Raw genomic sequence first — 14,080 nt, 5'->3', positions numbered from 1 at the left:
TGCATCAAAAGTTGCTGACAGAGTGTGATGCAGAGCCAGGAATTAGCACTGGGTGTGGCATGTGTCGGTGATGACCTTCAGAGCAGTGTCAGTGGGAGAGCAGGTGCAGAGTTTGAAGCAAGTTCTGAGCAGAATGCAAGGGGTCCAGAGAGGGTTGGTTGGTTGTTTATTAAGAGGAAAAGAGTAATTTTGCATGTTGATTACGAGGAGTAATGGAGAAAACAAAAATGAGGAGGAGCCAAAGGGAAATGCCGTCTAGTGCAGAAGTGGAGGGGCTTGACTGAATTTCAAAAACAGACCATTAATTTAAAATAAAGGAAGCAACACAGCGTGGAAGTGAATAGAAGCTGGTCTCTGGAGACTGTTGAAAACATATGAACTTTATTAAACATAATTCCTATGGCGTAGCCAAAGGGGAGGTTGCTTTTCAATCTCCTTCCTTTTATAGGCTCCGACTCCCTCTCTGATCGCATCATGAAATATCACTCCAAAGCTCATTAAAATGTTCCCCTCTCACCTCCCTTATCTAAACACATAGACACGTGGCCACGATGGATCTTGTTTCTGATCCCTCCTTTTTGTTAAGACGGATTTCCTCTTCTGCCATGAACCTTACCTACCTTTCTTTCTCTATCCTCATTTCCTTATTCTATAATTATAACAACAACTTTCAACTTTCAACTTTTCTCTATAATTTAGAGAACAATCTTGCTCCGCTTTATTCCCAGCCTCCCTTGGTCCTAGCTAGCCCTCAGTGAATATTGAGTCCTCATTTCTGGGAAGCGTTCTTCTTTCACTACTACTTCCTTCCACTGTTTGGAAACTTCCTCAATTCCTTCAACTCTGCTTAAGTGTCACCTTTGATAATGACTACAGTGACTACCCATGTACTCCCCGTCCATTGTCCCCTTATTTCTCCCGATTCCCCAGATACTCTTTATCCAGTTTGTACCATGTTCGTATATACTATATTTGTTGCTTATTTATCATAATAATATACACATATTATATGTTATAATATATAATATTATATATTATAATAATAATTATATGCACATATAATATACACTGTTTATCTCCCCACCGTGATGCAAGCCTCACAAAGGCAGGGTCCTCCTGTCTTTTGTTCATTGATGATTCCTTCAAGCCTAAAGCAGTGCTAGGCACAGTGTAGGTGCTTAATAAAATAAGTAGATGGGTACATTTATAATTGCTATACATTTAAAAACGTATTTTATTTAAATTCGATTTGCCAACATGTAGTATAACACCCAGTGTTCATCCCATCAAGTGCCCTCCTTAGTGCCTGTCACCCAGTTACCCCAACCACCCATCCACCTCCCCTTCTTCAATGCAAGCCTTTGTTTGTTGCCCAGATTTAAGAGTCTCTCATGGTTTGTTTCCATCTCTAATTTTTCCCCACTCAGTTTCCCTCCTTTCCCTTAAAGTCCCTTTTGCTATTTCTTATATTCCACATATGAGTGAAACTATATGATGATTGTCTTTCTCTGTATAATTGCTATACATTTATCACAGTAATCCCATTGTCAACTTTTCCAAATTTACTTAGGAAATTATATAAGCTCATCCTTTTCTGAGTATTTTAGCACTTAGTACCTGTTTGATATTACTTTAAAGTAAAAAGCCATGGTCTTTAACATTTATTTAATTCAAGAAATACTTATTATACAGAAGTATTTATTGATCAAGTGCTGCTTGGTGTTTTGTGGTATATAATGTTGTATGGTGCTTGCTCCCTGCTGCCTCAGTTTATAGTCAGCTACTAACAAATGACAATGAAGAAAATATTTCCTGTCTGGTGACAGTTTTGATGGACTGGTAATGACTACTTAGAAAACTGTGCTGAGTCGAGATATCTGTCAATTAGCTCTGCTGTCTAGCCTCTTGTGAGTGGACTGTGGCCTCATGGGTGAAGGATGACAAGGGGTGACAAAGGGTGACAAGGGGTGAAGGATGATTAGAAGTGTCCAGTAAAACAACCAGGGTGCAGTTGTGCCCGTATGGTCACAGAGTTGTTCCTTCATTAAAGTCCGTGAGCAACATAAGCCTCCAAGCCTCCATCTTACAGCTTTATGAGACTCAGAGGAGGGAGGCCAACTCATTCACGGTGACAGTCATTTTTGGAGATAGCCAGGCCTCACTTTCATTTGTTTCTAGGTGAGTACTTTCTCTTTACTAAATGGTAAGTTACGTGAAGTTAGGGATTGATTACCTTTATTTTGCTCAAAATTCCATTCTCAGAAACTAACATATAAGGGGTGCTTAATAATTATGTCAAATCAATAAAAAGTATTACTGATTATGCAGTAAATTTATATAATAGGATTTTAGGATAAAACCTCCCTATTTTTCACTGAGGAGCTGTTATTATAGATTTACTAGAGCATAAATAAGACAAATCTCCAAATGTAGAATTTGTAGAGGAAAAAATCTAAAAATACAACATGACTCTTAAACTCTCACCCATTTCAACATGTGGAAAAATGTGAGGATGGGAAATGAGAGGAAAATGATATTTCATGAGGGGTCTATCTCTTAGTAAATATGCTGTGTGAATACTCATGCCATGTGTTTGTATGGTAAGGGTTGTCTATCTCTTTGAGGTCAGAAATATCATGGGGTGGGGAATCCTAAGAGAAGACTTGGAGAGAGTGGAAAATTCAGGAAAATGGTGAAGAGATCCCTCAATTTGAATCACTGGTTCTCCGCTCCACAAAGACCTGAAACCCCTGGTTGTTCCATAGCATTTGATGGAAGGCTCCAGCTGTCTCTATCTCTTGGTCTATATCCAATCCTAGAAACACACATTAATATTTTGTTTCTATAAAATTAGGGCATGCACATGGTCCCCACTCAGTATCAATTTCCTGACTTTTTGAACAAAATAATAAATCAACTATCTCATGGCCTCCGTATTACTCAAGTAAAAATTAGTTCTTTTGTGTAAATAGCTTTAACAAAGGCGAAAGAAAGACCTGTCTCTACATGAAAATATCGTTGATATTTGAAATGTTATTTTAACATTTGAATGTGTAATTGATGAAATATATCTAGGTAATTTTGCATTAATTTGGCATTCCAGTAACCATAGGCATTATTTTGCCTGTTACTCTAAGAACACTTATGCCGAGATAGCGCTCTTCTCTTACTTTAATCAGCATTAACAAAGAGGAAGGAGGCATCACCGTCTGCCAGTGAATTAAGCATTAATCATTGACTGGATTTTAGATTTTCTAACAAGTTGAATATAGCTTAGGTCCTCAGTGCAATAAGGAGCTTCCTGGAAATGTAGATTTACGATCTTTAGATCATTTACCCTTAGACAATATATGATGTAGAAGATTGAACAACAATATAGTTACTCCAAAACTTAGTTTAAATTATTTTTTTACCAAATTATTAATGTAAGATAATTTTCATATAACATGACTCTCACTTTAAAATTAAGGAAAAATTTGATTAATTGAAAACCTTGGCTATGTTAATCAAAGTTTTACTATATCTTCTTTCAAATTCACTTTTGATGTTAATTAGAAATTTAATCTTTAATTCTCATGCCTTTGTGATTATAACTATCCTCTTACATATTGATGTACGTTCAATTTTTAAGATACAGAATTAAAAGATTATAAGCTGCAAAATATTATTCCTGTCATAGGAAACTCTTAATGAAGGGAGGAAAACCTCAAGTAATATATTATAGTTATTAGTTAATACATTTATTATAAGCCAGTCTTAAAATAAATAAAAGCTATTCTATATTTTTGTTAAATTTTTATACGTAATTATTTCATTTCTTGATTCATCATAATAATTTTAACTTTTGGGAATGTATTCATTTTTTTCCCTAAATATCATTTTTGGCATATCTTTGAAATGACTTATTTGAACGTCAAACACCAAACTTTGGCCATCAATTGATTAAAGTGAATACAGACCATGAAGTAAGTTAAATTATTCTGTCCCTTTATCCTCTATCCATCCATGTACTCCTTGTGATTTAGTTCTTCATAATGAGTCTCTGGAAGGATAAATTCCTGACACATGGCCTTTGTCTAACTGATGGCATATTTTCTACTACAGTAAACAACCTATTTGGCCCATTTACTCCTACAAAAAAGATTACATTATCCAGTGACTTTGGCATAACTTAGTGAATTTCCTAGGTGACCAGATAAAAAGCTTTTTTGTGTGCAAGGCAAAATACACTGAAAGGCCAGGCAGTGCCTCATGTAAGCTACAAAATTGTTTAGATTCCAAGTTCAGAAAGCAAACCATGGCATTTTAGTTCTGATTGGCCATTAAGTGCCGTCCAACTTCATATTCAACTTCTCTGAATCTTTTTAAATCTGAACAAGGACTGTAGAAGTTCATTCCAGCTATTTGGTAATTTGCTATCAGCATCTTTAAAATTTCTCAGTTTTTGATATTTGATATATGTTTCCCTTTATTAGTGATTTCACTGATTTCTACAGAGAAAACCTTTACCTTCAACGATCTTAGTGTTGGAGTTTCGTGATATTGAAAGAACTTGGCTGTTTTTTTTTGTTTGTTTGTTTTTTGTTTTGTTTTGGTAGGAACAGAGAATGAAAAATTACCAATGAATAAAACAGAACGAAATTACAATGCTCAATTCAGGCAGTTTAAATACATGTTGCTTCTATATTTTTTAAATATCAGATTTCACCCTGTATTTTTACCTGAATTTATGCTTACTTTGAGCCAAAATGAAACTGTGACTCCACTTACTGGTTAAGAGGTTGATCAGCCCTTCAAGAACTAAGAATTTGCGAAATTGAAGGTCAGTGTAGCACCAACTAAATGAAGAAATAAGATAAATGTGAAAGATACAAGGTAGGTCAAGAAATAAATGAAAGAGTGGAAGTTTGATTCCTGTAATATTTCTAACTCATTTTTAGAAGTTGGGCAGATATAAAATAAGTGCAGATAGGATCACCTTAAAAGTATCTCAATTAAAAGTGCTTAGGATCACTAAGATAATTTAATAATGAATGCAATAGATGTCAAAAAATGAATTTTGCCAGCAGAACTTAGCTCAGAAGCTCAGAAATTGTGAATATGTCAAAAACACAATTTATGCTTCGGGTAAGTACTGTTGTTTCCATAAAAATGACATACCTTTGTTTAAAAGCCTAACAAAATTTCTCCTGAACAATGTAAAACATTTTCTTTTCTGTGAAGAAAATACAGATGTATAGAAAAAAGGAATCAAAAGGTAGGGTTTTAAAATAATCCTTACTTTAGCAGGGTATGGTATAGTATCAAAGAAGAGGTGATAAAAGGTTAAAAAAGAAATATAAAATTTTAATAGAAACTGTCTCGTTAATATTACAGATAGGTATGATGCTAATAATCAAGCTAATTATCAGGTTAACCAATCCCTGCAGTTTAAGCAAATCTCTTAAAAGAAAAAATGTTATGCCTTTGTCATCATTGTGAAAATAGCTTCAGGAAGTCATTTCAAAGACTAAAATGCAATATTAAGATTCTAATTCCACTATTTATAAAAAGGAGGTCCTACTAAAATATGCACAGTGAAGGAATGGATACTGGTTACTGAGAAAAATCATGAAATAAAATTTAAATATTCACTTTAAAGTTACAAATACCTAACCAATATTCTTGCTAAGTGGTCACTCACCCAACATCTGAACATTTTCAATGGTTCTGTGTCCAAGACTGTTCATTTATTCTTGAAATGAATCTGAACGTTAGTAAGCTGAATTGCTGATTATTTTTTTTAATCTGAAAAATATGAATGCCCTCAAGCAGCCTAACAACAATTCGTTGGTTTTAGATGAATTCCTATAAGTAGTTCAACACAAGAGTAGTGTTTAGACATTAGGTATCATGAGAAACAATGTAGGTTATGGAGGATCAAGAAGAAAAACTTGAATTTTCCATTTTATTTGATTCACAGATTATTAATTGTCATTTTAAAAGTCCTCAAGGTTTTGAGCAAAACAACATTTAGCACCACCCTCGTGCCAGTGGTCCAGCTGTATCTTCATACTAGACAGATTGGGGGTGTGTCAGCAGTGTTTAATGTTCAGCTGTTCACTAGAGCCCCACTGCCAAGATGAAGAGTTGTCAGATACACATGGCATCTCTGCACCATTTGCTAATATACCGAGGCAATAAGCAATAGCATGTTTGTACCCAAGGTTAGAACAAATACTTTTCACTATTTTAAATCCAGTTTATATGACCGACGCTAGATTTTATTATCAAAATTTTCGTTCAAAGACTAAATGAATTATGTATCTCCATACACCCATAATGATATTGGTCACTATGCTTGCTTATACATAGGAATTTACATTTCTTTTACAGAGGACTTGAAATTTACTATTTATTTTCCTTTATGTCTTCTATATTAGGTTGACTCAATAATTCATGAGCTACTCTTATCCAGAGGAAAAAAAAATACAACGTGGATACCTTTAAATGTAAGCCATTCCTTTTTTGCCTATCCATTTGTTCCTATTCTAAAATAATCACTTTTGAGTTTTAGGTTTATGTGATATGATATCTTCAGAAGACAAACTTGAAATAACCTATTCTAAGTATATCCTAAGCATCCAGTGGGGAATGTATTGTAGCATTAGAAATTGGGCAGTATATAGAAGTATTTGTCCCATTCCTGAAAATAACTCTGTGAGATAGTAACTGTACCAACCCTATCCCCAGCAAATTGTAATAACCCCAATTTCAAATTTCTGGAATATACTACCTCTATTGACAAACTCTTTCCTTAATACAAAATATGTACGTCAACCATCATAAGTAATTTTTTTTTTTTTACTATTTCCATGTCTTCCATAATTTACCTATGAGAATTTTGCAGGCTAGAATAAGACTGTGCCCAATTTGAACTCAGGAAACACAGAAATTAAAACTATTTGTAATATTCCTAATAAATATAGAAGTGAAAGAATGGCTTATGAAATATGGCTTTTTATAAAGTAAAAGAAATCCTATTTTTCTATCATTATCATTAAATTAATATTAAAAATATTCCAAAGGACCAAAAATGGTTGTTCCATCAGAAATTCATATTATTATCTAAACAGAAAGAGTTGTAAAAATATGAAGTTAAATATGAAGCCTATGTTCCATGTTTAGAAAATAAAAGTTTCACAATTTTGTTTATTTCATAAATGAAGACAAGAGATAGAGGATAGTGACTAAGTAACTCTGGTAAATTTTCTCAACTGGGGAATATTTCAAGTTGTAATTTAACTCACTGAATCATGAAATGGCTCATATTGAAGTAACTGGAGTTTGGTTGATTAATGTGCTATGATTTGTATGGTAAGATGAAAAATTAATAGGGAGAGACGGACTGTTATAAGAGCTCAGCAAATCTAATCCAGTCACAAACATTAGATGAAACGATAGAATTAATCTAATGATGAATTGTTTTACAACAGAATTGTATCTGTGTCTTTCAGATAAACCAATAAAAGTTTTTACATAACTGTGATAAAAATGTGTTTCACTAGGTTTTTTTTTTTTATTTGTTTGTTTGTTTTACAAAAGATAACTTGGATTTGCTATTGTAGCAAAGAATCTCTAAGGCTATTTCGTACCAGTCTATGGTGCTCTGGTTTCTGTTCCATCCAAGTCTTCATGGTTGCGACTGACATGTAATTGAGTGTTGGACTCTTGGTTCCCATACTGGGTTTGGTGATGTGTGTGTGATCCTTTCAGTATACCTGAGATAAAACGTTATTTTTCTGTGCTCTGATTCATTGTTTTCAGAGTAGAACACCTGCAGTGGGGGGCAGTCAGGGCATCTATGGGTTTTGGAAACTAAATTACATGGAAACATTAGTTTCTGTGAAAATTCATTGTTTCATAGTTAAGGTCCGTGTAGATAGCTACAATTTATATTCTTATATCTTATGGACCAACTCATATTTATATGCTACTGCTATTTGTGATATTTCAGAGAACTGCTTTTGAATTTGAGAGTAAGTGAAAATAAAGAAGAATGTTGTTATAGTTTAGATTGAAATAAAATATTGACTCACATAGTTCTTTTCAAACCTTCGGTTTAGGCCAAGAGAGAGGCAGGGTTTGCTATTAAAACCCAAATGATTAGAAGATATATAATCTACTTATTCTGCTGTGTGTGTGCGTGCATGTGTAAACTGTATGTTTATATATTCAGGGCTTCTTTTGCTCAGTGATTAACAGAGGATACACTTTATCTCCATCTCATTGTGAGATGTCAAGATGAATCAGACAAAACTATTTTTTCCTTCTTCCATACTACTAACCCAATATATATTTAAGTATGGGACTTTATAATTTTATACCTTTTTTTAAATATTTTTTTCTTTATTTATTTATGATAGTCACAGAGAGAGAGAGAGAAGCAGAGACACAGCCAGAGGGAGAAGCAGGCTCCATGCACCGGGAGCCCGACGTGGGATTCGATCCCGGGTCTCCAGGATCGCGCCCTGGGCCAAAGGCAGGCGCCAAACCGCTGCGCCACCCAGGGATCCCGGGACTTTATAATTTATTGCAGACATTTCTGATCTTAATAAAGTAGCAAGTCTCCTATTTCAGACACAGAATTGTGATCCCTCTTTTTGAAAAAAAAATATATAAATAACAAAGCTAGTGATTGGATTGTTTTATCTTTTGGATGTGCTGTGCTATATTAATCTTGAATTGTATTGCTGAAATCCCATTTCACTTTTATGTTTTCCTGGGTTATGTCATTGTTTTAGAGAGCTGAATAAATCTATATGTCTGGAGTTCATTCAGATCGGTGCTCCAGTATTACTCTTTTTTACCTTTTCTTAGCAATTTTCTCCTTTTATGATATATAGTACACATTTTGCTTTGGTTTGAAACTATTTGTGGAAGTATACCTTTCCTTCTCCCATCAAATAGTTGGGTAAAAATGACTATTATCCCATTCTCCTGTGAAAATTACCTACCATTTACTCACATTCTCCATTTATCTGTTAAGCTCTTTGCTTGTGGTTGATGACTAACAAAAAGCAAGAGGGGAAGTGACATTACCAAGATAGTAACATAGGCTCCTCCTGACTTGCTCCGCATCACAAGATGAACAAATAACAACTATTCAATAGCAAGATACCACCGAGAGAACCCTGGGACACAGTAGTGAGGCTGAGGCATCACTTTGCACTTCAGAGACCAAGACAAACTGCATTAGAAGGGAAAGAGAAGGGGCTACAGGTTGACTGCTTTGCCCCTCCCCCGGGACAATGGTGCATCATATGGAGAGACCTCTCCTGAGCCCCTGGTTCCCCTAGTGGGAGAACAGAACCCAGTAGGGATAGCTAGACCTGCCCAGCTTTGTGGGTTCCTTTGTGGGAACCCCTACTCTGACCTCACACCACAGGAATTACAGGGAGATCTGCAGGGCTCAACCACTGGGAATCTGACTGTGATAGAGAAGAGGAAAGGGGCTTACAACACCAGCAGCCACATCTTGGCAGGTTGAGTTCATAGCTGCTGTGCCCAAGTGGTAACCCCAGCCAGCAGCTCTGCTCATCTGCAGAACCATGCGGGGGTACACTATGACCAGGGAACTTGGCAGAATGGAAAACTGCCTGGTTCAGACCCTCAGACAAAAAAAAAATGTTACTGGCCCTAGAGCCTGATTTGCCCATGCCTCGCCATGATGCTTAGTCCTAGTCCCACCCTCAGTAGAGAATGTCTTCCAGCCTCATCTGAGAGAAGGCCTGCAGAGCTGAGTGCCCCCAGAGCAAAGCCAGTTCTGGGAATAATGGAACATTGCCATGCTACACAGGCTGGGGATTAATTCACAGCCAAGGCTTAAGGTACCTCTCAACTACAGAACCTGTTTGGGAAACTGAGAGTAGGCTGGAGCAGCCCCTTTTCTTCTTGCTATGGCAAGGAATAGAATCATAGCCCCACTGCTGTAGGGAGTGTCTTCTGGTGCCATCAGACCAGAAACCCTGGAGATAATTTCCAGAAGCTGTGTAGCTCGGCAGCACTCTAACCAAGAGGCAGTTAGGTGGAGAACAGAACAAAGTCACTGGCCCTGTCAGATCAAGGAACTTGAGGTGTGAGTTGGCTTGAATTAAGACATCAAAGAGCACTACCAGCTTAGAACAACTTCTTCCACTATATCAGGGCAGGAAATATAATTCATAATCCTGTTTATTTCTGAATCCAGCTTCAGCCTATCTCACCAGGGAACATAACCGAGAAAATAGGAAGCTGCATGGCCCATTCAACTTTATTCAAGTACAGTGGCACTTGAATAAAGGGCATAGCCCATTGCTTCCCCATCTGCAAAACAAAACAAATGGCATCATCTGCCCAATAAATTTAGTGCACGCTGTAACAATAACTCTCCAGGCCCTGAGTTCTTTCCTGCTATCCTGTCAGGGCAGGAAAGTTAATTTTTTTGCCCTGTTTATTACTGAATAGTTAAATATTCCTGACCATCTTTTAATCTAGGTACGTGCAGAACCCATCCTACAACCACACTTATATAGGAAACCAAAACATCAGTTTTACCCAACTGTTCTCAGTCAGTGGCACACATGCCCCTGTCCTTGTCCTCAGAGCTCTAAGAGTTGCCTCACACCAAAATAGACCACAGTAAAATAGGCCCCGTCTGCTTAAGAGCATTAGTAGCAGACATAACCAGAAACCCAGACTGAGCTAACTGGTGAACTGTCTCTGCCAAAGCAAACCTATAAAATTTGAGAAAGGAACCTGATGACTCAAATGCACAGATAGTAACAAGGATTCAGGGGTCATGAAAAGTCCGGTAAATAGGACATTTCCAAAGGAAACCAATAAAATTCTAAAAACTAACCCTAAAAAAGTGGAGAGCTATGAAATATTGAAGAATTCAGAATAATCCTCTTAAAGAAGTATAATGAACTATAAGAAAACACAGACAACTAACAAAATTAGGAAAATAATACATGAACATAATGAAAAGTATGACAAGGAACTAGCAACCATCAAAAACAAACAAACAAACAAAAAACAAAAACAGTAGTCCTAGAATTGAAAATATAATAACTGAACTGAAGAATTCAGTGGAGAGATTAAAAAATAGACTAAACCATGCATAAGGTGGAATCACTAATATGGAAAATGGGACATTAGAAATTAGAAGGGCAAAAAAAAAAAAAAAAAGAGTAGGAAAACCCTACAGGAATTATGGGACACAATGAAAAGAAACACTATTTGCATTGTTGGAATTTCTGAAGGAAAAAAAAGAAAAAGGGACAGAAAATACACTGAAAGTAAAAATGGTTGAAAACTTTCCAAACCTGGGGAAAGAAGTGAAGATCCAGATCTATGAGGCCTAAAGGATCCCAAGTAGGTTGAATCAAAATAGGGCTACACCAAAATATATAATAGTTAATTGTCAAAAATCAAAACCGAAGAAGCTTCAGAGCAGCAAGAGAAAAGACAGAAATTACAGTAAAAGTCACCCCATAAAAGGTATCCACTTTTGGTGGATCACTCAACAGAAACTTTTCAGGGCAGAAGAGAATGGGACGACATATTCAAAACATCGAAAGATAATAACTATCAACCAAATGTTCTATGCCAGGTAAAGTCCTTCAGAAAAAAAAAACAAGAAGAGGGGGATAAAGACTTTGCTGAACAAACAGAGCTGAGGAAGTTCATTACTATTAGATATGCCTTACAAGAAATAATAAAGGGATATCTTTAAGTAAGTAAAAGAATGCTAATTAACATTGTAAAAAACATTAAAAAGTAGCACAGGACTAGTAATGATAAATACATAGTCATTGTTAGATTATGAAGTATGGCAATAATGGTGCATAATTCACTTATAACCCTAGTGAAAAAGTTAAAAAAAAACATAGTAAAAATAACCATAAATACAATAATTTGTTATTGGTAACACAATATAAAAAACATGCAAATTATAACAGCAACAATCTAAATGTAGGGGGGAGGAAAAGTAAAAATATACATTTTATGAATTCTATTGAAATTAAATTGTTATCTGTTTAAAATAGGGTGTTACAAGTTTAAGATATTTTATTTAAGCCTCATGGTTAACACAAGGGAAAATGTAATTACACAAAAGAACACAATATACTAAAGCATACTGACACCAAAAGACATAAAAACACATAAAAAGGTAGCATGATAGGGTGCCTGGATGATGCAGTCGTTTGGTCATCTGACACATGGTTTTGGTTCACGTGTTGATTTTAGGATTCTGGGGTTGAGCTCTAAGTCAGGCTTTGAGTTCAGAATGGAGTCTGCTTGGCATTCTCTCTTCCTCTCCCTCTGCCCCTCCTACTCATGCTCTCAATCTCTCTCTCTCAAATAAAAAAAAAAAAAATCTTTAAAAAAAGGTAGAAGGATAAGAAACAATAAAGAATCTTAAACAACCAAGTAAATAATTAACAAAATGGCAATAGTAAGTACCTACTTATTGGTACTTTTAGGGTAAACAGAGTAAATTCTCTAATCAAAATGAATGAAGGACTAAAATAAAAAAAAAAAATATAATACCTACAAGAGACTCACTTTAGCTTTTTAAAGATAGACACAGGAACACCTGGGTGATGCAATTGGTTAACTATCTGACTCTTTCAGCTCAGGTCATGATCTCAGGGTCTTGAGATTGAGCCTGCCTCAGGCTCCATGCTCAGTGCTCAGTGGGGAGTCTGCTTGAGATTCTCTTCCTCTTTCTCTGATCCTCCCACCCACTGTGAACACACACTTTCTCTCTCAAATAATCTCTTAAAAATGCATTACTTATAAAAAAATAATAAAGTTAGACAAAGACTGGGTGAAGTCATTGAAAAAGACATTTCAAGCAATTTGTAACAATAAAAATAACAGAGGTAGGTATACTTATGTCTGACAAAATAGACTTTAAAGTAAAAATGGTTAAAAAGAGACAAGGTAATTATATAATGATAAAGGAGTTGATACATCAAGATGATATAACAATTGTGCCCAACGTTAGAATACATAAATTTATAAAGCAAAAAACTAACAGAGCTGAAGGAGAAATAAACATCAATGTAATAATAGTGGAGATGTTAATCCTCCACTCTCAAGAACGGATAGGTCATTGAGACAAAGAATAAGGAAACAGCAGATTTGAACGATGCTGTAGACCAAATGAACCAAACCAACATATACTGAACTTCTATCCAACAACAATAGAATGCACATTCTTTTCAAGGCACATAGAACATTTTTTAGGATAGACCATATTCTAGGCTATAAAACAAGTATAGGCAAATTCAAGAAGACTGAAATCATATATCAGATATCCTCTCTGACAACAATGGCATGAAACTAGAAATTAGTAACAGGAGGGAAAGTGGACAATTTATAAACACATGGAACTTAAATAACATTCTCCCAACCAACCACAAATCAAAGAAGTTAAAGGGGGAAAAAAGTTTTCTTGAGGCAAAACAGAATGGAAATATAACGTATCAGAACTTGTGAGACATAGCAAGAACAGTTCTAAAAGGGAAATTGATAGCAATAAATATCTATAGTAATAAGATCTCAAATAAACAATGTAACTCTACTTCTGCAGAAAGTAGAAAAAGAAGAAAAAACAGATCTTAGAGTTAGCTGAAGAAAAGAATAATAAAGGTTAGAGCAGAAATAAATGAAATAGAAAAACTATGGAAAGAATTAATCAAAGAGGCGTTCTTTGAAAAGATAGACAAAAATGACAACTCTTAGCTAGCCAGAAGATGACTTAGTGTATCCTAATAAAACATTGAAATGCTGTGGTAATACAAAAGCTTTCATTAGACCCGTGCTATAATTATAGTTCTTTAGATTTAATTCAATGCAATCATAATGATTAGATGTTATTGACTAAATTTGTCATTTACAATTCGAGATAGATATTAATGCAATGACCAACTTTACTACATATTTGAACATGTTTCAGTGTAACATCTGTAGCAAATAAAGACAAAATATAATTTACCTATAAGGTTTGGAGTTGAGCTTCATTTTAAAATTATTTCCTCATGAGACCAAG

The 14,080-nt window shown here is 35.3% G+C and overlaps 1 long non-coding RNA gene across 1 annotated transcript in view; it reads left to right on the top strand.

The window, feature by feature from the left end:
* Positions 1-8,815, top strand: part of LOC121480739 — a 35,631-nt gene extending 26,816 nt beyond the window's left edge. Inside the window, exons 3-4 of the long non-coding RNA XR_005985094.1 lie at positions 6,423-6,491; positions 8,406-8,815. This is a non-coding gene — a long non-coding RNA (uncharacterized LOC121480739). The remainder of the gene's footprint in view (positions 1-6,422; positions 6,492-8,405) is intronic.
* The last annotated feature ends 5,265 nt before the right edge of the window (positions 8,816-14,080 follow it).

The sequence above is a fragment of the Vulpes lagopus genome, chromosome 22 (assembly GCF_018345385.1).
Source record: "Vulpes lagopus strain Blue_001 chromosome 22, ASM1834538v1, whole genome shotgun sequence".
Taxonomy (NCBI): domain Eukaryota; kingdom Metazoa; phylum Chordata; class Mammalia; order Carnivora; family Canidae; genus Vulpes; species Vulpes lagopus.
This window is presented reverse-complemented; position numbering and strand designations above follow the sequence as displayed.